At 41.4% G+C, this 7,880-nt stretch overlaps 2 long non-coding RNA genes across 2 annotated transcripts; one reads left to right on the top strand and one right to left on the bottom strand.

The window, feature by feature from the left end:
* Window positions 1-4,423: 4,423 nt before the first annotated feature.
* Window positions 4,424-4,792, bottom strand: LOC141244474 (uncharacterized). Its single transcript, XR_012308391.1, has 3 exons — window positions 4,737-4,792; window positions 4,569-4,663; window positions 4,424-4,469 (listed from the first exon to the last, which is right to left on the bottom strand). It is a non-coding gene; the product is annotated as an uncharacterized lncRNA (long non-coding RNA).
* Window positions 4,793-5,963: 1,171 nt separating this feature from the next.
* LOC141244475 (uncharacterized) lies at window positions 5,964-6,332 on the top strand. The gene is made up of 3 exons (XR_012308392.1): window positions 5,964-6,019; window positions 6,093-6,187; window positions 6,287-6,332. It is a non-coding gene; the product is annotated as an uncharacterized lncRNA (long non-coding RNA).
* Window positions 6,333-7,880: the final 1,548 nt, after the last annotated feature.

Raw genomic sequence — 7,880 nt, 5'->3', positions numbered from 1 at the left:
TAGCAAAAGATTCATTGAACCCCCATTCTTACAATCATTGGGGTCTTAGTATCACACATCCACCATTAAAATAGTAATGAATACTGGCAGCATACCACATTAATTGGACTTAATTGACTTTAATGGTTGCAGCAATACCACATGTATACAGTAACAATAAAAAACATGAAAATTCACATCACCCCATCTTTTCCAATAAAATAAAGACATATATATGTATATACATATATATATATATATATTGTGCACACAACTATAAATATTTATATATATATATATATATATATATATATATATATATATATATATATATATATATATATATATATATATATATAATTTATTCATTTTTTGTCTTGTAATGTAATATTTAGATAAATCACTGTCTCCTATGAACCCCAGCCATTGACGGGGCTTCACCGGGGTACCAATATGGCAGCCATGGGGATAATGATCTGTCCCCCGGCTGCCATGACATCCCATCAGCACTCCACAACCACATTCTTTGGTGACCAATGGATGCCACTGTCACTGGAAAAATAAAAGACTGTTATTAGTCTTGAAATATGATGGCAGAAAAAAATAATTGTTTAAAGTGTTTGTGTTTTTATGGCAATAACAGTAGAACTTCAATAAACTTTATTAAGTTGGAATCACCATAATTGTCCTGACCCAGATAATAAAGACACAAGAGTCCAAGGCCTCACCGCACCGATGTTCAATGCTTTATTGTGCACCACATATAAGCAGCCCACCCCCAGACCTCGATTTCCATAGATATCAGCTGAATACATCATTGACCCAGAGATTAACATTATCTTGAGATTTGTAATGTATATTGTAAAGTGAATGATGAAAAAAAAGAATAAATGACAGAATTGCAACTGTTTTTTTAGATTTCCCTCAAGAAGTTCTTTAAATGTAAATGAAATCAATGCATTAAATATACAGTATCCCAAATTATGACTTAAAATACAATTTGTCCCAGAAGAAGTAAGTCTTTTATAACTGTGTCAATGAAGATATAAAAAAGTCATGCCTTTTGATGTTCTACAATGAAAAAAAAACAAAAAAAAATAAAAATTAGAATAGGGCCCAAAATAGTCTGCTCACTAAATAGTAAAGAAAACCCTCCACAATGGTAGGTATGACTTGTTTTAAAAAAAAACCATAAATGTATGTATTAATCTACCTGAGCCTCTCTGGAGTCCCTGCTGGTCTTCTGTTTTCAGGACCCCTTTGGCTCTTTTGGGCAGCGGATTTTTTTCTCCTGAAGAGTTTATGGTGTGTTTTCTCTTCTTGGCACTTTTTTTCCTCTCTTCATCCACTTGATTCATCTTCAGATTGGAAGACATCTTCTCAGCTGGCCTTGAGCTTGTCCTTCTCTTCTTCCTCTCTTGGCTGCTGTTCTTCGATGTCTTCTTATCTTCATTTGATGAGCTCAATGTGGCATTTGTCCTCTTCTTTCCCTTCCTCGGTTGTCCTCTGTCTTCATTCATCTCCATATTTTTGCTACTCAGTTCAGGGTTGGCAAATATCTCCTCCACCGTCGCAAGTCAACTCCAACTGTCACTCTCAACTGTCAACTTACATTCAAATATTATATACACACTTGGCCTGGCCGCACGGCTGGCCATGTGACCAGTAACTGACCAATAGCTTTATTTAGTATATTCTATATAAGCATATACAGTACAGACCAAAAGTTTGGACACACCTTCTCATTTAAAGATTTTTCTGTATTTTCCTGACTATGAAAATTGTACATTCACACTGAAGGCATCAAAACTATGAATTAACACATGTGTTGTTAAGTATATAATTCCACATGTCTTAATTCATAGTTTTGATGCCTTCAGTGTGAATGTACAATTTTCATAGTCAGGAAAATACAGAAAAATCTTTAAATGAGAAGGTGTGTCCAAACTTTTGGTCTGTACTGTATATCATCATTTTTATACATGGCTTGTATTGAATATGTTCCATATAAATGCCAGTCGTTTTTTAATTCACTCTTAGGAAGATTTGCTGTATCTGTCAGATGCTCCTTATTACATTGCCCTATTTGTAGCAAAAGGACATGATGAGAAAGTGTCAGCTTGTATTCTGTAAGTGAGAAACCCCTGACACAAATCTAAACGCCATATGGTAAATGCCATTGAACTTGTTTCTTAGAGATGAAATCTGTGGTTAAACTAAGTATTTTTAAATAATAAAACTGTGCAATATATAGACCTGTAACCATCAGACTTTATTAAAGTGGTTTCAAACCATTTTAGAACTTGAGGCAAATTCCTACTAGGTCCTTGCTCCTTGTCACACAATATTCACTGCACAGTCGGCCCCAAGAGTTGCATGTATAGCAGCATGCTGCACCATTCTGTCCAGTAAAATATTGGATGTTCCAGTGGACACTAGACAAACCTCAGTGTCCGATATACAGGGGGTCCGGCGCTTCCGTTATCTTCATCTTTTCTTTTTTTATCATAGAACAAAAATATGGAAATCACAACATAGTGGTGGAAAAAAAGTATTTAGTCAGCCTGGTGCAGGGCTACAATTTTGTTTTTGGTGTCCTTCGACAGCTCTTTGGTCTTCACCATAGTGGAGTTTGGAGTGTGACTGTTTGAGGTTGCGGACAGGCGTCTTTTATACTGATAACAAGTTCAAACAGGAGCCAGTACTACAGGTAATGAGTGGAGGAAAGAGGAGCCAGTACTACAGGTAATGAGTGGAGGAAAGAGGAGCCAGTACTACAGGTAATGAGTGGAGGAAAGAGGAGCCAGTACTACAGGTAATGAGTGGAGGAAAGAGGAGCCAGTACTACAGGTAATGAGTGGAGGAAAGAGGAGCCAGTACTACAGGTAATGAGTGGAGGAAAGAGGAGCCAGTACTACAGGTAATGAGTGGAGGACAGAGGAGCCAGTACTACAGGTAATGAGTGGAGGACAGAGGAGCCAGTACTACAGGTAATGAGTGGAGGAAAGAGGAGCCAGTACTACAGGTAATGAGTGGAGGAAAGAGGAGCCAGTACTACAGGTAATGAGTGGAGGAAAGAGGAGCCAGTACTACAGGTAATGAGTGGAGGACAGAGGAGCCAGTACTACAGGTAATGAGTGGAGGACAGAGGAGCCAGTACTACAGGTAATGAGTGGAGGACAGAGGAGCCAGTACTACAGGTAATGAGTGGAGGACAGAGGAGCCAGTACTACAGGTAATGAGTGGAGGAAAGAGGAGCCAGTACTACAGGTAATGAGTGGAGGACAGAGGAGCCAGTACTACAGGTAATGAGTGGAGGACAGAGGAGCCAGTACTACAGGTAATGAGTGGAGGACAGAGGAGCCAGTACTACAGGTAATGAGTGGAGGAAAGAGGAGCCAGTACTACAGGTAATGAGTGGAGGACAGAGGAGCCAGTACTACAGGTAATGAGTGGAGGACAGAGGAGCCAGTACTACAGGTAATGAGTGGAGGACAGAGGAGCCAGTACTACAGGTAATGAGTGGGGGATTGAGGAGCCAGTACTACAGGTAATGAGTGGGGGATTGAGGAGCCAGTACTACAGGTAATGAGTGGAGGACAGAGGAGCCAGTACTACAGGTAATGAGTGGAGGACAGAGGAGCCAGTACTACAGGTAATGAGTGGGGGATTGAGGAGCCAGTACTACAGGTAATGAGTGGAGGACAGAGGAGCCAGTACTACAGGTAATGAGTGGGGGACAGAGGAGCCAGTACTACAGGTAATGAGTGGAGGAAAGAGGAGCCTCTTAAAGAAGAACTTACAGGTCTGTGAGAGGCAGAAATCTTGCTTGTTTGTAATTGAATAAATACTTATTTTCCACCAAAATCGGAAAAAAACTTCTTTCCAAATCAGACAATGTGATTTTCAGGATTTGTTTTCTCATTTTGTCTCTGATAGTTGAGGTCGACCTATGATGTCAATTACAGGCCTCGCTCGTCTTTTAAAGTGGGAGAACTTGCACAATTGGTGGCTGACTAAACTTTTTTTCCCCATTGTAGTGTAGATGTGAACAGAGCCTAAAAAGCAGTAAAATCTCGCTCAGGCAGATTTGAGCCTGGATACTTACCATAAAGGATGGGGACATGGCAGCTATGGAAACCATAGTGGAAATAAACTTCTCTTGCTTGCCATAACGCTATCATAGTTCATAGATAAAGCCCACACTCAATGTGGACAGATTTATACCGAGGCCATTATAAATACTTTATGGTTTAAAATTCGCCCTAGTGGTAGTGAATGAAGGATTTCGGGAGAGTAAATAACTAAAATGTACTTTATTGATACAGGTGTTTAAAAAGATTTTTTCTAAAAAGCTAAAATAGACAATATAAGAGATTGGTAAAAATGAGTAAGTAAATAAATAAATAAATATGGTTCTGAATTAATGGATAGAACGGCTTTCCATAGAGTCTTGAGGTAGTCGATGCTTGGGAGGCAGAAGGGTGGACCTGGTAAAAGAGGAACCGTGTTACGGTATAGTAGTATGGTGTGGTATTACGGTACTTAGAGTATCGATTCTTGGTAGGTTTGGTATTTGTATGGGTTACCTGTTATGATTAGTCTGTATCTCCTTGTGGCAACCCTGAGGGCCTTTTGACGGTGGACTCTAGTGTCAGTAGGAGGCTTCACATACTCTAGATACCTGAGGTGCAGGAAAGGTACATTAGAACTTAGGAGTAATTGACTAGAGGTTACTAGTGGGAGTTGTACTTTACCTGCTGTTGTTGTGGCAATCGGTGGGCAACAAGAACAGAGACGTGCGGATGTGTTTCTTGGACCGTGATCCACAGGGAGCCACCTATAGAGGTGGACTGGTCCGGGATGGTTATCTGAAAAGGGGGCTCGAGGTCCTAAGGTCGTAGAAGAAATAGGTTTGATATTGTAGGTACTTGGTTCTCAGGTGGTACGATAAGATTAGGACTTACCCTAAGGTAGATAAGTTCTATTTGGGTTTAATAATCATAGTTGTCCTTATAAGAGATGCAGCAGGTGGGTCTGGTTTGTCCCTGTCCCTGTAGGAGAGGTGCAGCAAGGTGCTTCTGGCGGTACTGACGATGTGGCGTCTATGTTGTACCCTTTGTCCTGTTTGAGAATTTAAGGGAGGGTTAGTGTTAGAGGTATAGTGGAATAAGTCTGCAGTTACTATGCTTATTATTTACCTTATTTCATATATTGCAGACATAAGAGGACAGGTGCATCAGGTGTTCCGGTGGTACGGAAGGTGCAGCAGGAGGCTCTGGATGAATTATGCAGCAATAGTTCTATAGTAGGAGGCTCTGATCCTGGATACCAATTAGGTACAGTAGGAGGTCTGCCCTATACTCACCTTGCAACCATAGCCTTCTGCTACATCGTGACAGCATTTTCTGACTACTGCCTGACCGACTGATCACCCAGTCAGAGCCTCCTACTGTACCTAATTGGTATCCAGGATCAGAGCCTCCTACTATAGAACTATTGCTGCATAATTCATCCAGAGCCTCCTGCTGCACCTTCCGTACCACCGGAACACCTGATGCACCTGTCCTCTTATGTCTGCAATATATGAAATAAGGTAAATAATAAGCATAGTAACTGCAGACTTATTCCACTATACCTCTAACACTAACCCTCCCTTAAATTCTCAAACAGGACAAAGGGTACAACATAGACGCCACATCGTCAGTACCGCCAGAAGCACCTTGCTGCACCTCTCCTACAGGGACAGGGACAAACCAGACCCACCTGCTGCATCTCTTATAAGGACAACTATGATTATTAAACCCAAATAGAACTTATCTACCTTAGGGTAAGTCCTAATCTTATCGTACCACCTGAGAACCAAGTACCTACAATATCAAACCTATTTCTTCTACGACCTTAGGACCTCGAGCCCCCTTTTCAGATAACCATCCCGGACCAGTCCACCTCTATAGGTGGCTCCCTGTGGATCACGGTCCAAGAAACACATCCGCACGTCTCTGTTCTTGTTGCCCACCGATTGCCACAACAACAGCAGGTAAAGCACAACTCCCACTAGTAACCTCTAGTCAATTACTCCTAAGTTCTAATGTACTTTTCCTGCACCTCAGGTATCTAGAGTATGTGAAGCCTCCTACTGACACTAGAGTCCACCGTCAAAAGGCCCTCAGGGTTGCCACAAGGAGATACAGACTAATCATAACAGGTAACCCATACAAATACCAAACCTACCAAGAATCGATACTCTAAGTACCGTAATACCACACCATACTACTATACCGTAACATGGTTCCTCTTTTACCAGGTCCACCCTTCTGCCTCCCAAGCATCGACTACCTCAAGACTCTATGGAAAGCCGTTCTATCCATTAATTCAGAACCATATTTATTTATTTATTTACTCATTTTTACCAATCTCTTATATTGTCTATTTTAGCTTTTTAGAAAAAATCTTTTTAAACACCTGTATCAATAAAGTACATTTTAGTTATTTACTCTCCCGAAATCCTTCATTCACTACCACTAGCGCGAATTTTAAACCATAGGTTATTTTATCCAGTACATCTACTATGGACACTTAGTGGTTCCCTGTCCAAAAATTTGCTGCCTTTGATAGTGAGTAGACTAATAGCGCCTCCAATACCTACAACACATTATAAATACTTGTACAATTCATTTTCATTAGTATCAGCTGCACTCAACCACAATAATATCATCTATCCAATGTGAAAAACAGTGTAGAAATATGTAATCATTCAACGCATTTTAGTTGTAGTGTACGTGGCTAAATTCTCTATAATGGTTTAGAGCCCAATGATTTCTATATATACACCTATTGGATGAGGCGTGCACTAGTTAATATTTAAATTGTTAATTCCCCAAATCACAATGTTGTCTCATATTAGTGTACACATATATTTATTTAGTTGTATCAGTATAACTCATGATTAAATCTGAGCTGTTTTGCACTTATTACACCCCAAAATGTGGTCAAATGTGGTCAATCATGCAGAGTGCAGGGTCTCTCAGCTGGTTTCTTCTATCATAGCTCTGCGGTGCCTGCAGGCTGTATTGCCTTTAGATCTGTGCTTCTGTAGTTCTCCTGCTGTGGTCAATCATGCAGAGTGCAGGGTCTCTCAGCTGGTTTCTTCTATCATAGCTCTGCGGTGCCTGCAGGCTGTATTGCCTTTAGATCTGTGCTTCTGTAGTTCTCCTGCTGTGGTCAATCATGCAGAGTGCAGGGTCTCTCAGCTGGTTTTCTTCTATCATAGCTCTGCGGTGCCTGCAGGCTGTATTGCCTTTAGATCTGTGCTTCTGTAGTTCTCCTGCTCTGGTCAATCATGCAGAGTGCAGGGTCTCTCAGCTGGTTTCTTCTATCATAGCTCTGCGGTGCCTCCAGGCTGTATTGCCTTTAGATCTGTGCTTCTGTAGTTCTCCTGCTGTGGTCAATCATGCAGAGTGCAGGGTCTCTCAGCTGGTTTCTTCTATCATAGCTCTGCGGTGCCTCCAGGCTGTATTGCATTTAGATCTGTGCTTCTGTAGTTCTCCTGCTGTGGTCAATCATGCAGAGTGCAGGGTCTCTCAGCTGGTTTTCTTCTATCATAGCTCTGCGGTGCCTGCAGGCTGTATTGCCTTTAGATCTGTGCTTCTGTAGTTCTCCTGCTGTGGTCAGTCATGCAGAGTGCAGGGTCCCTCAGCTGGTTTTCTTCTATCATAGCTCTGCGGTGCCTGCAGGCTGTATTGCCTTTAGATCTGTGCTTCTGTAGTTCTCCTGCTCTGGTCCATCATGCAGAGTGCAGGGTCTCTCAGCTGGTTTTCTTCTATCATAGCTCTGCGGTGCCTGCAGGCTGTATTGCCTTTAGATCTGTGCTTCTGTAGTTCTCCTGCTGTGGTCAATCA

The sequence above is a fragment of the Phyllobates terribilis genome, unplaced genomic scaffold (assembly GCF_046119375.1).
Source record: "Phyllobates terribilis strain yellow unplaced genomic scaffold, ASM4611937v1 Scaffold_1573__1_contigs__length_254858, whole genome shotgun sequence".
Taxonomy (NCBI): Eukaryota; Metazoa; Chordata; class Amphibia; order Anura; family Dendrobatidae; genus Phyllobates; species Phyllobates terribilis.
This window is presented reverse-complemented; position numbering and strand designations above follow the sequence as displayed.